At 39.3% G+C, this 20746-nt stretch overlaps 1 pseudogene; it reads left to right on the forward strand.

Moving 5' to 3' along the window:
* Positions 1-14851: 14851 nt before the first annotated feature.
* On the forward strand, positions 14852-20156 carry LOC146894205 (PRAME family member 12-like; annotated as a pseudogene).
* The last annotated feature ends 590 nt before the right edge of the window (positions 20157-20746 follow it).

The following is a 20746-nucleotide window of genomic DNA, read 5'->3' on the forward strand; positions in this document are numbered from 1 at the left end:
GGTTGTCTGCAAAGTGATAAAGTGTTTAATAGGACAGAGATCTACAGAAAATCGTATACAGTCAGTACCGGACTATCTGTACTGAATGGTATTCCCAACCACTACTACCCCAATGTTTGAAAGGTATCTTCTGTGTTGTGATGTTCAGATGACATGAGAAGCTGGAAGTTTGAACAAACTTTAAAATTTTATGACAGTGCATCTCCAAAAAGAAGTTGTGCCATCGTCATCTTTTACAAAGACTCTTATGCACCTCTGGTTTTTGAGTGCTTGCTCAGAAGGTAAAGATAAGACCACAGGCTTTGGCAAAAGAGTAAACCTGGTCATGATTTCACTCTTAAATAATTGAACAATAAAAATGCATGTGATGTGTGAACCATTGAATTTACTGAATTTTCTGTGAAATTAACTCAATTGGCTAAGGCAGTCAAAATGTCTGATGTGTGTAAAATAGTATGGGCAATATTTGTCTCTTCTAGTTATAATTATTTATAATCAGTGGGCACTATACTTAACATATCCCATTCTATACATCTTCTTCTTTTTATTTTTTGTTTCTTGATTATCTTTTTCAGGCATTAAACCATTTTTAAGATATATATTTAAATGCATTCAAATACCAGAGATGTATTTTGTAAATATGTATGTCTGTATGCATCTGTGTACATAGACAGTATTAATGCACATTTAGGCCATAAATAATAAATGGATTCCATTGTTTTGAATGATTCTTTTTGTTGTAGACTAGACTCACCTCAAAGGCATGGGGCTATAGCTGCTCCAAGTCCTGAGTGAAGAAATTCAGGGCATGTACTTCCTCCCCAATATTGCTCACCTATTTTATGTTTATACCGGTATACCATATATTCACACTGAGTGTATCCCACCAGCATACATTTTCTTCTGGAAAATATCCTTCCAGATATCTTTCCAGTTAACCTAATACAACATTGGTATCCTACTGGGATTTGTATGTGCCAGTATTAGATGTTTGCCAAATAGAAGACCTTAGTTGTAAACCGTATGGAAAATATTTATGGAGTTTTATGTGATAAAATGGGGTAACAAGTCATTTGGAAGAGAATGATTCCAATTTGTGTTTCTGTGTATGGGAAGAATAAAAATGGCTGTTTCCTCCTAACTCTGCCTATCATCTGACTATTAAACATCAAACATACATTTTCAATTTCAATAATTCATTCAAAATTAAATACTATCACTTTACCACTTAGAAACTGTACCACTGTGGTGTTTTATGTATGAAAATAGACATTTATCTGTATATTTTCAAAATAAAAATTTTAGAATATTCTTTATTACCACACAGAAAATATATCATTGAAAATTTCAGTAACTTGAAACAGGAATCTGAGATTAAAACTTGTGAATCTCAAACACTAACTCCTGTAAACTAAGAATTAAGAAACTTAGTTTTGATTTGAGCTACCAGAGTGGCCTAGTAGATTAAAGTTCTGTTAACAATTGATCAAATGTTAACAATTGATAAAATAAAAGTATGTATATTTCTAAATTGGTAAAATGACTTACAGAAAAACATGACAGTTAAATGTGATTTGAGGGTCAGAAAATAAACAACTTAGAGATGGAAAGAAAATACATATGACTCTTAAATAGTGCCAACTATCAAATGCCACAGCTGTCATTAAAGCAAGTGATGGCAGAAGGGAGCAGTCACCACTATTAGTGACAGCTTCACTTTTAAAGAATGCAAACCTATCATTTCCATTCTATACATTCCGTCTTTACACTAATGTTTGATTGAAGAAAGAGACATTGAAATTAATGGACAGTGGTTGTGCATGCATATATGTGAACAATGGAGAAAGTGGAACTTATAGGAAGTTCAGAGTGTACAGGTCTTCCATTCTTGATGCATCTTTAAAAGATTTAGTGTGACCACATGTAGAGCATCTGAGAGGGTAATTAAATATCTGTATGAAAGCTCTCCACAGATGGCTATATCCCAAATGTTAGTTGTCCTAGCAATGAACATAGGAGCTACACATTGATGGTATGTCTGTTAGGTGATTCTTTGGCCATTTACTTGTACCCACTTTGGATTGAATTCATTGAAATAGAATGGGGTGTCTTTAGATTAGGCATCACCTGCTACTGTGCTGTGGAAACAGTGACGAGGCAGGCTATATGTGATGGAATAGGTATAGAGTACTTCTTCACACAGCACCCAGTCTGGTAATTTGGAGGGTAACCTGGAGAAAAATAGAACATTCTATGGAAAAATAAAAAGTAGAAAAATATGTAGTCTCTAAAAGAATGTAGTGTTGTTTATTGGTGTGTAGGTTGGGAGAACAGGGCAGATGATTCAAGGCATTGTTCATATGTTCACCCTCTTGACCCCTCATGGAATATCCATGATGACATTTACATAGAAAATACAAAGGCACTTACATTGCATGCAAAATGTCTTCCCAAAACTCAGTAGCATATGTTTTATGTGCTGGGGCAATAAGAAAGGCATAATGTGTTCGCGATTCTCTATCATATTCTTCCTTCTGCTTCATTCTCCAAAAGCACCTGGGATGGATGAAACTGGCCTCCTGAGACAAAATGTTCTGTAGAAAGAAGAAGAAAACCAAAGTAAGCATGTTTTTCTGCTTTAAGCCTGGGCAGTTGAATTATGACAGGCCATCTGGATCAGCACATGAACTTGGCACCTGGGTATGGCCACCTGCTTTTATTTCTCTGGCCAAATGGGAAGCTACTTAAGCATTCACGAATCCTTTTTTTTAATGTTGGCAGATGTTTTCTTATCCATTGAGAAAACATTGACATTCTCTTCCCTGGGGTTCTGCATCTGATTTCCAAAAAAACACATGATGAAATTTTGTCTCTAAAGATATACAAGGACAGTTATGCTAGTTTTTATGACATCACTCATTTTTTTTTGTGGAAATTATGTCCCTGGGAAGATGCCAATTTTGAAAATTAGGTTGCACGACAGCCTTACAAATGTATTTTTGTTAACACCTTTAGAAATGATGTCAGGGATTGGAAAGGAAGAAGTCAATCTCTCACTGCTTGCTGATGATATGATAGTTTATATAAGCAATCCCATAAATTTTACTAAGAAACTTCTACAACTTATAAACACCTTCATTAATGTAGCAGGATACAAGATTACTTAAAAAAATCAGTAGCTCTTCTGTACATAGATGATAGAAGGTCTGGAGAATAAATCAGAGAATCAACACCCTTCATAATAGCCACAAATAACATAAAATATCTCAGAATAACTAACCAAGGAAGTGGAAGACCTGTATGACAAGAAATTTTAATATTTGAAGAAGAAATTGTAGAAGATACCAGAAAGTAGAAAGATCTCCCATGCTCTTCGGTAGGCAGAATTAACATAGTAAATATTGCAATCTTACCATTAACAATCTACAGATTCAATGCAATACCCATCAAAATCTGAGCAAAATTTTTTACAGACCTTTGATGTAGGAGGTCCTTCTGTATTTGTGTTGTTTTCTTTGGTTATCAAAAAACTACCTTGGCCTAGTTGATAGTATGGAACTCAGGTATGTGGGGAAGACTGAACAGAATTCTGGGAAGAAGGGCAGAGTGGCAGACACCATGTCTCTCCTGCCAGAGACAGATGCTGGTTAGACTCATGCCAGTAAGCCACAGTCAAGTAGCAATATACATTAAAGGAGATGGGTTAAACTAATATGTGAGAGTTAGCCAATAAGAGGCTAGAGGCACTGGCCAGATAGTGATTTAATTAATACAATTTGTGTGTGGGTATTTCAGGGTTAAGCTAGCTGGGTGGGACAGAACAAAGAGCCCTCTCTCCTTCATCAGAACTTGAAGGAATGTTACTCAAGTTCATATGGAAAAGCAAAAAAAAGTTTAGCTAAAACAATACTGTACAATAAAAGAAATTCTGGATGGATCACAATCCCTGACTTCAAATTCTACAACAGAACTACAGTGCTGAAAGCAGCCTGGTATTGGCAAAAGAACAGACAGGAGGACCAATGAAACTGAATAAAAGACCCGATTATCAATCTACACATCTTTGAACACCTGATTTTTGACAAAGAAGTAAAATATACCAAATGGAAAAAAGAAAGCCTATTTAACCAGTGGTGCTGCCATAACTGGATTTCAACTTGTATAAAAATGAAAATAGACCCATATCTATCACCATGCACAAAACTCATGTCCAAATGGATCAAAGACCTCAACATAAAGCCAGCCACACTGAACCTAATAAAAGAGAAATTGAGAAGTACACTTGAACACATTGGCACAGGAAACCACTTTTGAAATATCACACCAGTAGCCTAGACACTGAGAAAAACAATTAATAACTGGGACCTCATGAAACTGAAAAGCTTCTGGATAGCAAAGGGCACTGTCAACAAGACAAAACAACAGCCTACAGAAAGGGAAAAGATCTTCACTAACCCCACATCAGACAGAGGTCTGATATCCAAAATATACAAAGAACTCAAGAAATTGGTCACCAAAAAAATACAATCCAATAAAAAAATGGAGTACAGACCTAAACAGAGAACTCTCAAGAGAGGAATCTAAAATGTCTGAAAGACACTTAAGGAAATGCTTAACATCCTTAGTCATCAGGGAAATGCAAAACAAAACAACTCTGAGGTTTCATCTTGCACTTGTAAGAATGGCCAAGATCAAAAACACTGATGACAACTTATGCTGGATAGGTTGTGGGGAAAGTGGAATATTTCTGCATTGTTAGTGGGAATTCAAGCTGGTATAACCCCTTTGGATGTCAGCAACTTCTCAGAAAATTAGAAAACAACCTTCCTCAAGACTGACTAATACCACTTTTGGGTACACATCCAAAGAATGCTCAATCGTGCCACAATAACATGTGCTCAACTATGCTCATAGCAGCTTTGTTTGTCATAGTCAGAATTTGGAAACAAACTAAATGCCCCTTGACTGAAGAATCGATAAAGAAAATTTACAAAATGTAGTACTACACAGCAGATAAAAATAATGACATCTTTAATTTTGCATGCACTTGGATGGAACTAGATAACATTATTTGAGTGAGATAACCCAGACACAGAAAGACAATTATCACATGTACACACACATAGGTGGTTTTAACTATAAAGCAAAGAAAACCAGTCTAACAACCACAATCCCAAAGAACTTAGAAACAATGAGGACACTAAGAGAGACTTACATAGATCTAATTTACATGGGAAGTAGAAAAAGACAAGATCTCCTGAGTAAATTGAGAGCATGGGGACCTTGGGGGAGGATTGAAAGGGAGAGGAGAGAGGCAACGAGGGGAGCAGAAAAATATGTTAGAGCTCAATAAAAATAAATAAATAAATGATGTTGGTGGATTTCATTAGATGATTCACAGTGAAACATGAATCATTGGATCAGGAGGACTCAGAAAATCAGAATTCATTGTTCCACACGGGGAACTGTATCACAAAGTCCATGTCAGGAAAAAGCAGTTTCATGTTTAGAGCAATTGAGCACCACACAGCACACAGAGTGCGGCCTATTCTATATAAGTGACAGGTCCAAAGTATCTAACCAAAGCCTTTGCTACCATTGTCTTGAAAACAAATAATAAAGCCAAACCCAGAAATTTTCTGAATTATACTGCTAAATAGTCACCCCCTTCATCACAGAACCACAGTTTATTTCCATACTGAATGTTGATATTTAAGTATTCAAAAGATTCGGAGAGAAAGCCAGAGCTTTTAGTGGAAATGTACCACAGAGAAAGAGGACAAATTTAGGGCAAGTGTTTTGCTGTGGGTGATGATATGACTTATTTAGTATTTGAGATGAGGTAAACAGGACTAGTGTACTCCTCAGACCTTATTGCATAATTTAAAAATAAACATGGGCCAGGCAGTGGTGGTGCACACCTTTAATCCCAGTGCTTGAGTGGCAGAGGCAGTTGGATCTCTGTAGGTTTGAGGCCAGCCTGGTCTACAAGAGCTAGTTCTGTGACAGTCCCCAAGCTGTAGAGAAATCTTGCCTTGAAACACCAAAAACAAACAAATAAATAAAAATAAAAAATAAAAATAAACATGTGAAAATTTTGTGATCTGGGCTGTCCAACTGGGAGGCTGGTCACTTACTTGTAGAAGAAAAAATATTTATCAGATTCCCTCAGTATCACCCAGTATGAATAAATGGAATTCTGGTGTAAATATAAAATAGGTGAACAATATTGAGGAGGTAGTACTTGCCTTGATTCTCCATACTAAGGACCTTGAGCAGATGTGTCCCTATGCTATTTAGGCGAGTCTAGTCTACAGAAAACGATCATTCAAAATCATGGGATCCATTCTCTATTAATGCCATTAATGAGCATCAAAACAGTCCAACTTTCATTAACTGCAGATATATATTAGTCACCCAAAAAAATTCTACCACGGAAGTTCCACAGATGATAAACACCTTCAGAAATGTGGAGGAATGCAAGATTAACTAAAAATATCAGTAACCCTCCTAGACACAAAGAAGAAAGAAGAGGATGGAAATCAGAGAAACATCACCTTTTATAATAGTCACAAACAGCATAAAATATTTTGGGGTAACTCTATCCAAGGAAGTGAAAGATCTATTTGACAAGAACTTTAAGTCTTTGAAGAAAGAAATTGAAGAAATCAGAAAATGGAAAGATCTTCCATGCTCTTCAATAGGTAAGATCAACATAATAATAATGGCCATCTTACCACAGATTCAAGGCAATTCCCATTATATTCCCTAGGCAATTCTTCAAAACAATCCTGTACGAGAAAGGAAGTTTCAGGGACATTGCCATCCCTGACTTCAAACTCAACAACAGAGCTGTAGTAATTTGTATTTTGTTTTTTAGGACGAGGTTTCTCTGTAACATTTGAGCTTATCATAGAACTAGCTCTTGTAAACCAGGCTAGCCTCGAATTCATAGAGATCTGCCTGCCTCTGCCTCCTGAGTGCTGGAATTAAAGGCTTGTGCCACCACCATTTGGCTGATAAAACAGTTTTGTATTGACATAAAAACAGATGTAGGGACCAATGTCATTGAATCAAATTCCCTGATATTAACCCTTACACCTATGAACACCTAATTTTTGATAAAGAAGCCAAAGTTTTGCAATGAAAAGGAGAAAGCTTCTTCCACAAATTGTGCTGGCATAACTGGATATTGACATAAAAAAGATTGCAATCAGATTCATAACTATTGCCATGCACAAAACTCAAGTGGGCATATCCAGTTACACTGACCGTATAGAAGAAAAAGTGGGAATGAACCATGAATGCATTGGCACAAGAGACTACTTCCTAAATATAACACCAAGAACACAGAAACTGAGAGTAAAAAACAATAAATGGAACCTTCTGAAATGGAAAATCTTCTCTAAGCTAAAGGACATAGTAAATAAAAAATCCTATAGAATGGGAAAATATTTTCACCAATACCAAATCTGAAGAGGAATGATCTCCAAATATATGAAGATCTCAAGAAATTAGATGTCAAAATACAAAATAATCCAATTAAAATGAGTCCAGATCTAAACAGAGCATGCTCAACAGAAGAATCTCAGACAGCCAAAAAACATTAAAGGGATTGGTCAACATCCTTAAATCAGAGAAATCCAAATCAAAATGACTCTGAGATACCATCTTACACCTGTCAAAGTGACTGAGATCAGAAGTGCTAAGGATAGGGGTAGACTTACAAATAAATATCCTCTGTTGGGATGGAGAAGAGCAACTGAATCCCACAGCCAGAAAAGAGAGCAGATGCACAGTTTATATTGGTATAAATAGTAAAGAGGCATCACCCCAGTGAATGGGTAACTTAAGGGCTATTTCCTGTATGATTTCAACAGCACCTCCCCTTTTTGTTTAAATAAGATTGTTCATCATGCAGTGGTGGCACATGCCTTTAATCCCAGCTCTTGTGAGGCAGAGGCAGGTGGATCTCTGTGAGTTCGAGGCCAGTCTGCCCTAAAAGAGCTAGTTCCAGGACAGACTCAAAAGCCACAGAGAAACCCTGTCTCGAAAACCCAACCAACCAACCAACCAACCAACCAACCAACCAACCAAACAAACAAATAAGAGAGTTCTAAGCCAAATACAGAATTATATACAATAAGAACAAATATATTCAATAAATATCCTATCCTAATGAGTTCAAGTCATGTATAATAAATAACGTGGCCAAGCCACGAGAGGAAAGTAACTACAACTATCTAGTCTTCAACCCCATCGGAGATCTGAGAAGGAAAATAATAGTACTTGAGTCAGCAGGAAATGCAATCAAGCAAATTCCAAAATGTGCAACAAATGACAGAGATAACTGGCTACCTTGGCATTCACCCAAAGTCTCATTTGCAACATTGAAGCAATCATCTTTGGCTAAGGCCTAGAGTAAATGACAGACCATTTTGAGTCAGAAAGTTATTCAAAACCATCTTATCCTGTCTTGGCAAGATTTGACAGTCCTGATTATCCATTTCCAAATTCCATGTACCTTGTCAGTGGTTGAGGCATGGGCAGTTCCTTGCCCAAAGTCCAGTTCTGTCAAGAAGGAAACAAGCTCCAAGTGGAGTGTCTTTGGTTCTCAATATTCTCTTAGTAATAGATCACTGCTGCCAGGAGCAATCATGTATCATTTCAACAGAACCCTGTGTTGTTAAAAGGCCATACTCAACAGCTCTTTGAAGTGGTCGAAGATTACTCATATATGCAGATAAGACTCCTATGTATCTGAAGAACCTGGTTAGTCTAATTATAAGTATGACAAACATAGATGACTTTTGATCTAAAATTCTTTTTATTATTTATTTATTTATTTATTAAAATATTCCACCTCCTCTCTGCCTCCGTTTTCCCTCCCCCTCCCCACATCACCCTCCCTCTCTAGTTCTACATATGTAACTTAAAGACTAAGACTTTGCTGGGCAGTGGTGGTGCATGCCTTTAATTTCACTTGGGAGGCAGAGGCAGGTGGATCTCTGTGAGTTCAAGGCCAGCCTGGTCTACAAGAACAAGTTCCAGGACAGGCTCTAAAACTACAGTGAAACCCTGTCTCAAAAAAACAAAAAAAGACTAAGATTTCATATTAGAATATTATACAATAAACAACTATGCAACAAATGAGGACAATGACCTCAAAATGTAAACTATCTGTAAGTATTTTGATCACAGGTAGAAATGTTCATTGCAATACGTAATTATATCCTAAAATTGTATCAATATACAAAAATGTTTAAAACAGAAGTAGAAGCATACATGCATACAATACAATAAAATAATTTCGCCTAGATATAGAAATATAGTGGATGAAAATACAAACATATCCAATACATTTAAGTTTGTATCAATATACATGAATCGATACCAATGTAAATTATCTATAAATAATAGCTCACAAATATTAACTCTATCAAACACTATTATTATTAGTGTGAGTAAGCATATACTAATCTATTATCCCATCCAATTTTTCCTTTTTTCTCCAAAGAGATCCCTGAGTCTATAAAATTTCCCCCCAACCTCCAACCCTATACCAATTATAATCAACCCCTAAATGATGTCCCTAACCCTGAGGAAAACTTTTCTGGGAGAAGAGATGTTGTCTTCTAGAATTACTTCCAGTTGTCATTGGGGCAATGCTCTTTCTATGGGACACTGTGAAAGTAAAATGATGGTTAAGTTCCAAGATTACTGTCTGGTATAATTGCAAATTGTCGCTGAAAATTTGGTAGGGTTTTTCTGAGGTTCCTATTTGGAGGTCTAGCGAGAACGCTGTAAAAATTTCAGCTACCCAAGTTGGAGACATCTTGAACAGTTGGTACCCAAAACAGGTTTTGTAGGAGTTCTCTCAGCATCATGATGTCATATCAACCAGGTGGAGTTGTTGTTGTAGGGCCCCATCTTCTTCCTGGAAACTTCAAAGGTGGAAAATCTATTATTCATTGTGGAAAATTTAAACATAATTCATATAGTTGTATAAGATATATATATATATATATTCAATGAAAGGTATGATAGAGACAAAAATAGATATGAAGAAAAGTAAATTTTTTAGTAAATTCTTTTTGCTTTATGTTCCATACAAAATAGCACTTGGCATGAGACAGAAACTCTAAATTTTTCATTTAACAACATGCTTTGATTTAGAGAAGGACAGCACTGTTGTTCAACTCCAAAACCAGCTCTATATATTCATAAATATAAAAATACACATATAGGTATATGTTTAAATACATGTGTATCAATTACCTGAATTCAAAAATTGTGATCCCTTTTCTGAATGATCCTTAGTAGATAGTTTTTGTTCAATCTGACAGCATTCAAACATCCAGGGTCTCTTGAATTTTTAAGTTGATTATTTTCCTGCAGAGACAAGAACATAAGCCTGCCCCAACCCTTATGAGGTTTTCTTATCATCTGTATGGTTTCACCATTATGGATGAGCTGTCATTTCTCTTTATCAAGAGTGGTGTAGGGAGTTTTTGTTCACGTATTGCTTCTATTGGTTAATAAATAAAGAAATTTCTTTGGGCCTGATAGGTAGGCAGAGAAGACAGAACTGAATGCCAGGAGGAAGAAAGCAGAGTCACAGAGAAGCCATGGAGCCTCTGCCTTAGATTGATGCCAGTTAGAATCTTGCTGGTAAGCCAAGGCCATGTGGCAATACACAGATTAATGGAGATGGGTTAAACTAAGATGTAAGAGTTAGTCAATAAGAAGTTATAGCTAATGGCCAAGCAGTGTTTTAATTAATACAGTTTCTGTGTGATTATTTTTGGTATAAGCCTGCCGGGTGGCCAGGATAAACAAGTGGCCCTTCCCTCCAACAATTGGCGGCCCAAAAAAATCAACTAACTCCACTTAAAACTGGAGGGGGCTTGAAAAAGGAATTCTAGAAGAAAAAATAGAGAGAGAATTTAACACAGCTTTTTGCTATTTGCTGGCAGTGTGCCACAGTGAGATTTTCCTGACTCAGCAGCCACAGCAGGAAAAAAGTGGCAGTATTAAAATGCCAGCTTTCTGGCCTGTGTTGCTAGTGTGACCGCTGGCTCTTGCAGGAGACAAAGCATTTGGATGGTGCTGTGAGCAGGAGAGAAGTGAAGCCAACATCTAGAGCAGTTTCAACCAAGCAGCTTACCATTTTAAAAGCTCTTCAGGACAGTAGAGAATAACAGACAATGCAGTAAGAAAAGATGCAAACATAAATTTGCCAGTGTTGAATAAATGTACATAGGTTTGGGAGAGAGATGAAAAAGAGTATATAAGACATAAAGTAATGCCTTAAGAAGAGGTAAAGTCTTTAAGGAGTCAGAGTACAGACAATCATAGATTAAAGGAAGTAAAGAAAAATAAGCCACATAAAAATGGAAAAATCAAAGAGAGTCTGGCTTATGTATTTTTTTGTGTTATCTTTGAATTTTTTGACTATGGAGGAGCTATACATAGAGACATTTCATTGTATGGGATCCTAAGCTAAACCAGCATGTATATTATAAAGATATCTTGACTTCAGAATTTGGTTCTAAGGATGTGGTTCTTTGAAAAGGAGGTTCTTCTTTTGTTTTCACAGAAGATGAGAATCTGTAGATTGCTTCTACACCAATATGGTTTCATGGACCAACGCCTCCTGAAATGTTGCCATGAACACCTGCAAATAGTTACTTTACCCATTTGTGACTGATTGAATGTAGCACATAGGATATACCATGAAAGACCTGATTAACAGCACCTCCACACAGCAGGAAGTAGTTTAGAGGGAAATAACTATTCCCATATTCCCAAATATTGTTTATAGCTCTTTGTTTACATTAAAAGGGTGATATGATATAGATATGAATAATTTGCATTAGTATGGATTTTGGATTATTGATACAAATTTAAGGTCAAATTTTTATATGTATATTTCTGCTCTTGATTAAGGTATTGCTATTGTATACTTCATTTAAAAATGTAATGTATAATAAAGAAATATAGGTTAGTAGATAATCCTTTATAATAGTCAAGTTTGTAGTCATGTTAGTTAGATTTTTCTGAATGTACAGAAAAGTACTTCAGATGAACAGGGATTCTTCAAATCTTTCAGAGACCTTCAGAATATGGCATTTAAATATTTAAAAAATTTAGTACTTTTCATGATAATGAGACACATCTGCTCCCGGCTGCACCAAGCTACTTCCTGAAGAAGATGGACATCAAAGAGGCTCCTTATGCAGTTGCTTAGCCATTTGGGCAAGAAATTGCTCTTGCCTGGACTGTTGCATAAACTGGACATGAAGAACCCACAGAGAGATGACTGCTGAACTTGCCAAAAGTGAGATGATCCTTCGAGGTTCCTGATTCATGAAAGAGCCTGCGAGACCTTGTGCAGGATACAGAAAAGAGTGACTGAACTGTCTTTGAATTTTCCTGCTTCATGGAAAAGTCTGCTGGATACTATGGGTCTGTAGGCTGAAGATGGATGCCCCAACCGTACAGAAGAACTTTGTTTGACCATAGAGGCAGCAAGATATCTCTGTCAATTCTAGAGTTTTATAAGTTGCTTACAATGCACTTCCTGTTTATTTAGGCAATATTATATCCTTCTGGAGTCTTTGATGGATATGAAAAATAAATAGAGACTTATAGTTACAGTTTTCCTTTGTTATGGTAAAAGATAAAGTATATATAAATATTGTAACTGTAATTTTTGATTGATTACTGTTTTGCTATATGTAATTTTACTATGTTAAACTTAAAGCTGTCCTTTTTGTTTAAACAGAAGAGGGGAAATGGTGTAGAAGGTTTTTCTGTTCTTGTACTGCTTTCATTGGTTAATGAATAAAGAAAATGCTTTGGGCCTGATAGGGCAGAGCTTAGGTAGGCAGAGACGACAGAACTGAATGCTGTGAGGAAGAAAGCAGAGTCACGGAGAAGCTATGTATCCTCCACGTCAGATGAATGCCAGTTAGAATCTTGCTGGTATGCCGTAGCTATGTGGTGATACACAGATTAATGGGGATGGGTTAAACTGAGATGGAAGAGTTAGCCAATAAGAAGTTAGAGCTAATGGGCAAACAGTATTGTAATTAATACAGTTTCTATGTTGTTATTTCAGGTGTAAGCTTGCTAGGCAGCCAGGATAAACAAGCGGCCACTCCCTCCAACATAAGAGGTTTCTCCTTTTGAAACCAAATCATTATTAATTTTGTTGGTACCCATAGTTTTTCTTCTCTTGTGGAAACAAGAGCAAAACTCCTTCCCCAGTGTAGCACATCTCCTGGCTTCCACTGTGAAGTCAACACATCCTTGAAATAAACTGGTTGATTTAATTCAAACTTCTCTATTATCCAATGTCTCTCTGTTGCTATTGTCCCTTTCTCATTAGCATTAAGAAAATTCAAGGTTAATAAAGCATTATGTAATCTATTTCTGGGGATAATTCCCACCATTTTCTGTTTGTGTTACATATCCTTTTTATTTGGTTTTCCGAGACATGGTTTCACTGTAGCTTTGGAGCCTGTCCTGGACCTAGCTCTTGTAGAACAGGCTGGTCTCCAACTCACCGAGATCTGCCTGCCTCTGCCTCTCGAGTGCTGGGATTAAGGTGTGCACCACCACTGCCCGGTTTATTTAACATATCCTTTATAGTTCAATTTGACCTTTCTATAACTGCTTGACCTGTAGGATTGTGTGGTATACCAGCAATATGCTTAATATAATAAGCCTAAAACTGTTTCATTTTTTTAGAGACATATGCTGGAACATTACCTGTCTTTATTTGTGCAGGTATACCCATGATGGCAATAACTTCTAATAAATGTGTGATTACTGAATCAGCCTTTCCTAGATTAAAGCAGTTGCCCACTGAAAACCAAAATAAGTGTCAATGAAAGGTTGTACATATTTTAAATTTCCATATTCTGAAAAGTGGAACACATCCATATGCCAGAACTCATTTATTTGAGTAGCTTTTGGGTTAGTCCCTGAAGGTAGCAGTGTTTGGATATAGAAAGAGCAAGTAATACTTTTCTATTGACATGATATTTTTTATGAAATTCGGAGGTCTGCAATACTCTTCCAATCAATAATTGAACAATTTCTGCATTACCTTGTGCTAGAGGACCAGGCAGACTTGTATGGATTTGGATGTGTGCTATGTATATAGGACAAAGCCTATTCCTGATTATGTGTTGCACCTGGGTAAATAATGAAATCAATTCCATATCATCTGGTATAAATTCAGCAGTTTCAATACGCAAGACAACTCTTTCTGCATATTGTGAATCAGTAAGTATATTAAGAGGTTCTTTAAAATCCCTTATCACCATGAGAATAGCATATAGTATTTAGGAGTCACACATCTTGAATCCCGACACTAGGGAGGTGGAGACAGGTAGGGATATGACTGGATGGGGAGAGGAATATAAGGCAGGAGGAAACAGGAGCTCAAGGCATTCAGTCTGAGGACTTGTTGAGAACATATTTGGTCTGAGGATTTCCTAGAGGTAAGAATTAGTGGTTTGCTCCTCTGCTTCTCTGATCTTTCAGCTTTCACCCCTAATATCTAACTCTCTCTCATTTTTCTCTTTAATTAAGACCAAATAGAATTTGTACTCCATCTATCAACCACATGCTGCCCAGAATATCGTTTAGCTCACAGAGATCTTTTGACCTTTGTCTTCCAAGTGCTCAGCCTGGCTTTGGGTTCAAAAGCTTTTTGGCATAATAGAAACTGTATCCATTTCACAGATCCTCCCAACAAGTACCATTGATTAAATTCAAATCATAGTTTGGGTGAGAGACCTTGAACATTGCACTTGAGGATTGTGAGAGGCATTTGAAGATGGTTGCCTGCAAAAGTGTCTGGTTCATGTTTGACTCTCCTCTTTCTCTTGGTCTACTGAAGTGTAGTATGATTCAGGGGAGTATGATTGGGCAGGATAACCAGGATCATTAGTTCTAATGTGTGCTCATGTCCATGAGGCCTTTGAGGGAACGAGGGCTATGAAAAGGACAGACAGTGAGTGATAGGAAATCTAAGGTTCCCAAACACTTCAGGTGAGTGACTGTGTCCCTGCATAGTTTACATGATGAAGGAGCAAAACGTGGCTTGATAAGGTGTTTCCTCTGAAAGGCTTTATTCCTCTTCTTCTTTCCTTAGCATCTGCCTGCTTGCATGTCAGGGTGAGCTCCCCATACACACTCCAGAGGCTGGCCAGAAAAAGTCTGCTAAAGAATGAAGCCTTGGCCAACGCTTCTCTGAAGAAACTGCCCAAGACTATATTCCCACCACTGTTCAAAGACACCTTCATTGGCAAACAGACAAACATCGTAAGGGCAATGGTGGCAGCCTGGCCCTTCCCATGCCTTCCTGTTGGATCTCTGATGAAGACTCCCAACCTGAAGACCCTGAAGGCTGTGCTGGGGGGCCTGGATTTGCTGATTAACCAGAAGGATCGACCTAGGTAAATGAGAACCAGGTATCATGGAAAGGAAGGCACTGGGTGGAGGGAAGTGACCACAGACTTCAGAATGTGGTCCAAGTGGAATCAGATCTTAGAGAAGTGAATAAGTGCAAAAGTACAGTGGTGTGTGGAGAACACTGAGAAGAGATGTGGTCAATACAAAATGACTCTCCCCCTTCTTGTTCTGTCAGTCAATAGAAATGAAAACACTCTGTGTCCAAGGAATGAATTTCAGGGAAGTGGAGGAGTGGGGTCAAAGCAAAGTATAAACTGATGATCAAATTGTCATTTGAATCTCCTTCTCCTTTGACCAACAGCAGTTGGATACTACAAGACCAAGATTTGCAGGATGCCCAAAATAACTTCTGGAACTTTTGGGTTGGAACAGAAGATGGTGGCTTGATGTGGGAGAGTTGTCTTTATTCTCTCAATCATATTTTAATAAAACACTGATTGGCCAGGCAGGCAGTATAGGCGGGAAAGCCAGACAGGAAGTAGAGGTGGAGCAAAGAGAACAGGAGTATTCTAGGAAGCAGGAAGCTCCCTCTCCATTCCTGTCCAGATCACCGAAGAGGCAACATGTGAGCTGACAGCTGAATAAGGTCCCAAGCCATATGGCTAACGTAGATAAGGATAATGGAGTAACAAAAGTTATAAGAGCTAATAGGTTGCCTGACCTAATGGGCCAATCAGCTTTATAATTTATAGAGATCTCTGTGTGATTGATTTTTATTGGGGCTTGCCGGATGTGGGGTACTGGGCGGGATGGATACCCCAACAAGCCGGCCCCATCATGTTACAGTGGCTGCTCTCCAGATGTCATCAGTGAGACCCGACCAGTGGTGCATGGTCCCAAATGAAGGGAACAACAGGTTGTGACTGTGTGAATGAACCTTTCCCTCGAGACCAGCCATCTCAGTAAATAGTTAAAATACTTCTATTGGTGGGCCATGCAGAGAAAAGATGTGGTGCAGGTGATGTGTCCAAAGCTGGAGTTTGGAGCCACCCCTCTCTACAACCCCCTAATGCTGCTGGAGGTATTTGAGCCAAGCTCTATAGAGGAATTCGCAGTGAATGCACGTTGGACCCTGAGAACCCTTGTGATGATAGCTCCTGGCCTGGGCCAGATGAAAAACTTCAGAAAATCCTTTTCAATGGAATCTTCACACCTTTGGAGTGTATTGGAAACCGAGAGAGGAGAGAATGGTGTTTTACACAGATCCTTTCCCGGGTATCAGAACTCAAGAAGATCCAGCATCTCCAACTAAATCATGTCTGCTTCCTGAAAGAACGACTGGATCAAGTAATCAGGTAAGGAAGGATAGAGTTCTTGCTCCACAGGCCAGGGAAAAGTCTTGCAGTGTTCCATGAAACCACAGTGCTCACCTGTGGCATCCCGACCACTCCTGAATGCAGGAGTCCTGTGACTTAGAATAATTGACCTCATTGTCTTTCTGCTGCTCTAGCAATCATAATCTAGGAACTGTCTTTGCTAGGGAACCAGATGAAGGAAAAACATAGCCACAAAGTGGATGAGGTCTTAAGCCACATGCTGCCCCATGTCAGCTCTCTCCTCAGAATTGTTAAGTTTAAACACTTCTCTCTCTGTCTCTGTCTCTGTCTCTCTCTCTCTCTCGCATTCTATCTCTCTATCTCTCTGTCTCTCTTACACACACGTACACACATTTGCCAAGTTCAAGTATTTTTTGAACAGAGGAAGGCCCTGTAAATGGGAAATGATTGACAGTGTATAAGACAAGAGGGCACCACTTCGAGATGCCATCTTATGCCTGTCAGAATAGCTAAACTCAAAAATACCAATGATAGCCTATGCTGGAGAGGATGTGGGGTGAGGGGAACACTCATCCATTGTTGGTGGGAATGCAAACTTGTGCAGCCACTGTGGAAATCAGTGTGGCGGTTTCTCAGGAAACTGGGAGTCAACCTCCCTCAGGACCCAGCAATTTCACTCTTGGGAATATACCCAAGAGATGCCTTATCATGCTACAAAAGTGTTTGTTCAACTATGTTCATAGCAGCACTATTTGTAATAGCCAGAACATGGAAACAGCCTAGGTGCCCCTCAATAGAAGAATGGTTAAAAAAGGTGTGGAACATATACACATTAGTTTTACTCAGCGGTAAAAAACAATGACATCTTGAATTTTGCCTGCAAATGGATGGAAATAGAAAATGCTTTACTGAGTGAGGTAACCCAGACCCAAAAAGAGGAATATGGTATGTACTCACTCATAAGTGGATTCTAGCCATAGTTAAAGGTCTTTGAGTCTATAATTCATGATCCTAGAGAAGCTAAATAAGAAGGTGAACCTGAAGAAAATCATATAGTTATCCTCCTGGATATTAGAAGTAGACAAGATTGCCAGGCAAACTTGGGTGCACGGGGGGGGGGGGTGGAAGTAAGGGGAGATGGTTAGGGAGAGAGGAGAGGGGGAGGATTGGGGATGGCTTGGGGGAATGGGAGCGGGGAGGGAGGAAGGATGGCTATGGGAGCAGGGAAGTTTATACCTCAACTAAGGGATCCATTTTAGGGTTTGCAAGAGACTTGATTCTAGAGGGGTTCCCAGGCCCAAGGAGAGGTCCCCAGATTGTTCCCCGGGCAGCAGAGGAGAGGGTACCTGAACTGGCCTGGGCCCATAACCATACTGATGAATATTTTGCAAGTCACCACAGAACCTTCATATGGCGATGGATGGAGATAGAGACAGAGACACATATTGGGACACTGGACTTAACTCCCTAGGTCCAAATGAGAAGCAGAGGGAGGGAGATCGTGAGCAAAGAAAACAGAACCAGAGGGAACCTTCATATGGCGATGGATGGAGATAGAGACGGAGAACCCTATTGGAGCACTGGACTGAGCCCCCAAGGTCCAAATGAAGAGCAGAAGGAAAGAGAACATGAAAAAGGAAGTCAAGACCGCGAAGTGTGCTTTCACCCACTGATACAAGAGGACTGATGGAATGAGAGCGCAAGATCAAACTGGATTCTCTGAATGTGGCTGAAATGGGGACTGACTGAGAAGCCATTGACAATGGCACTGGGTCTTGATTCGTTTGCATGGACTGACTTTTTGGGATCCTGGTCTGTTTGGATGCTCACCTTCCTGGTCCTGGAGGGAGGGGGGAAGAATGTGGATTTCCCACAGGGCAGGAAACCCTGACTGCTCTTGGGAATGGGGAGGGAGGAGGAGAGGGAATGGGGGAGCGGGAGCGGGCGGGTATTGGGAGGAGGGGAGGAAGTGGAAATTCTTTAAATAAATAAATGAAAAAAAAAAGACAAGAGGGAAGGCCTGTGAGCAGGACAGAGGCTGTGCTAGAAAAGTGAGACCATTATTGGCACACACAGCTGCTGGGTTCTCTGGCAGAAAGAGCAAATGCATGGTTATTGGGAGCGAGCTGTAACTACCAGATTCTCCCTGGGACTCAGGGGGATGGTTAGTATTGAATGAGCCAGCTTTTCTCCCCAGTTGGTCAAGGGGGGAAAACACACCCACTGAATTGTGAGTTTGTCAGAGCAGGTTCTCATTTAATGGTATCAGGCAGGACCTTATATGGGATGGTGATGGGGCTGGAACAGCTTGGGATGGGTTGACGTAGAGTAAGGAATATGTGCCAATAATATTCTGCCACACTTGAGGAGAGGTTGCTGGGCAGAGGCAGGTCAAGGTAAGCTAGCCAGAGACAGGATTCCAAACTCTTGCTAGACTCAGGAAATTACACCAGGCCTATACCAACTCAAGTTAGTCTCAGGCCTCATCAAACACTAGTTAGGTTTACAAAGTTACACTGGGCCTCATACCCAGATATGGCGGTAAGTATCCTCTTGTTGGTCCTTCTTGGTCTCCTGCTGTTACAAACTGTCAGATGGTTCTCTGCTCGACTGTGCAGAGGGAACAGATTTGGGGACAGAAACTGTCACAGTGATTTTGAATGTGTTGTTAACTCTGCATCAGGGAGTACCCTGGTCTTGATCTTCATGATGCTCTCAGAATGAACTTAGGCCTAACTGACCTCTGTACATTGAAGTATCATCCTTTCTTTACCATTATTAGACTTTACTGAGATAAACTCCTCTGTCTCTCTCTGTATGTGCATGGATAGTCCCTTGGAGACCCTTGCAATCACTTGATGCTCACTGTCAAATGCAGACCTGAGTTATCTGTCCCAGTGTCCAAGCATCCACAAGCATCAAACATCTGGGCCTGAGTAGTGTAAACTTTTTAAATTTAGACCATCTACTTCTAGGAAGCCTGCTAGAAAGACTGACAGCTACTCTGCAGACTTTGCAATTGAAGGGTTGTATAATCATGGATTTCCAAATTAGTGCCCTCTTGCCTGCCCTGAGTCAGTGCACTCAGCTCATTGAGGTCAATTTCTGAAGAACTTCCTGTCTGTGGACAGCCTGAAGAAACTGCTGCTGCAGCACACGGCAAAACTGACTCTGCTCACCCGGGAGATATACCCCACCCCTGATGAGGTCTATGATGACATTTGTGATGTCCAGCCAGACTGGTTCAGCCAACACTGCTGTGAGTTCATGGAAACTCTGAGGGCTCTAAGACAGCCGAAAGAGGTCCACTTTGTGAGTCAGAGATGTCTAAACTGTCGGAAATTCTGTGTCTATAACATGGGGACCGCACTCTGTTCATGTTGGCAATAAATGAGGAGGGATCACTGCTGGGCTCTGAGAAATGAAAGCCTAGAATCAAAAGACTCATTGGAGACACAAAACCTGGATTCAAGCATTTTTGGATGTACTGGAGAAAGAAGATTGCTTCACTTGTTGTTCAAATTTGAAGAAGAAAAATTGACAGAGAATTGGATGCACATGATCTGTCAATAGTACAGCCCTGCCCTAGTGCATCTAAAGAGAGCTGTAAATTGAGGGGACTCCATTCCGGCACTTTCATGGTATGACCGACCATAGGTACAAGGGAGGGGTTAAAATGAAAGGGAATTCCAAAGAGCAGAGGGGACTGGGTGAGGAGGGTCTCACAGTGTTCTGTTGATGGAAGGAATCCATCATCTGGTTGTCCATCTCACATAAGAATCGGCAGCATATCTGCTATATGAAATATCTGGTTGACTGAACCATTGGACCTAGTGCATTAGCAGCGTTCTGCTGTGATTTGTCCTTTCCTTGCTCGGGTAGAAAAACAAGGCTAATATTATCTCACCACTGTTGTTGGCATTACGATTTCCAATCATTTTCAATAAAGCAATTTTGAATGAGAGCACACTGTATCCTTT

Source organism: Myodes glareolus, chromosome 6, assembly GCF_982192425.1.
Source record: "Myodes glareolus chromosome 6, mMyoGla1.1, whole genome shotgun sequence".
NCBI lineage: Eukaryota > Metazoa > Chordata > Mammalia > Rodentia > Cricetidae > Myodes > Myodes glareolus.